The sequence below is a fragment of the Tupaia chinensis genome, unplaced genomic scaffold (assembly GCF_000334495.1).
Source record: "Tupaia chinensis unplaced genomic scaffold, TupChi_1.0 Scaffold000159_1, whole genome shotgun sequence".
NCBI classification, from domain to species: Eukaryota; Metazoa; Chordata; class Mammalia; order Scandentia; family Tupaiidae; genus Tupaia; species Tupaia belangeri.
In genome coordinates this window covers 652863-653757 of record NW_006159630.1, presented here as the reverse complement: position 1 = coordinate 653757, position 895 = coordinate 652863, and the positions used below count along the sequence as shown (strand labels likewise).

At 65.4% G+C, this 895-nt stretch overlaps 1 protein-coding gene across 1 annotated transcript in view; it reads right to left on the bottom strand.

The window, feature by feature from the left end:
* Window positions 1–895, bottom strand: part of CCDC57 (coiled-coil domain containing 57) — a 96259-nt gene that overhangs the window by 50626 nt on the left and 44738 nt on the right. The window lies entirely within an intron of this gene.

Below are 895 nucleotides of genomic sequence, written 5' to 3'. Positions count from 1 at the left end.
AAGCCTCTGGCTGGCCCTGTGTGCCCACACTGCCCCATCGGCCCGGGGCTCAGGAGAACTGCAAACGCAGAAGGAGAGGGCTTCTCCGTCAGTCAACGTTGGCAGTGCTGGGGAGGGGATAGACAGGCAGGGAGGCCCCGGGCAGGGGGGGCAGCGGGGGCCGCAGGGTGGGGGTGCCAGCCTTGCCACGCACGCCCAGTACAAGCTCCAAGTGCTTGTGCGTTTGTAAAGAAGCAGAGGGTGTACATGCTTGCGAGAGACAGAGAGGGGAGCGAGGATGCGGCCCCGGGCCAGCCACGCTGCGACCCTTCTCCATTCCCCCGCCCTGTGAGGATTCGGGTGCACACGCACATCCCTGGCAGGGTTTTGAAGCCACCAGGGCTGGAATTTGAACCACAGTCAGCTACGTGGGATCCAGCTCCCTCAACCACTAGGCGACAGGGCTGACCTCCACACAATTTTTCAAAAGTTAAAAAAAGTATTAATCTGTGACACTGAAACCAGTGGTGACCCCAGCCTCAGGGGCACCAGGAGGGGTCACGAGGCTGCCACGCTTCCCCGAGAGGTGGCGGTATGGCCCAGTGGGATCGGGGAGGCGGGACTGAGGCCGAGCCTGGGCAGCTGTGCCAGGCGAGCTCAGCACCGCCGTCACCATGCCAGACAGTTTGGCACGGGACCTGGACAAGGGCCCCGGGCCTGCTCGGTGCATCCCGGGGAGCAGTGGCGTGGCGTCCTCGCAGCCGGCAGCCCTGACACGGTCCTCGCAGTCCCGCCTGCCAGCACGCCCGGTCTAGACCTCTCCTCTCGCTTCCCGGAGCCCACGGTGTGCCCTCTGAGGAAGCGCGAGCTGCCCCGGAGCCTTGCATGCTCGCTGGCAGCGGCTCCCTGGTCGGTG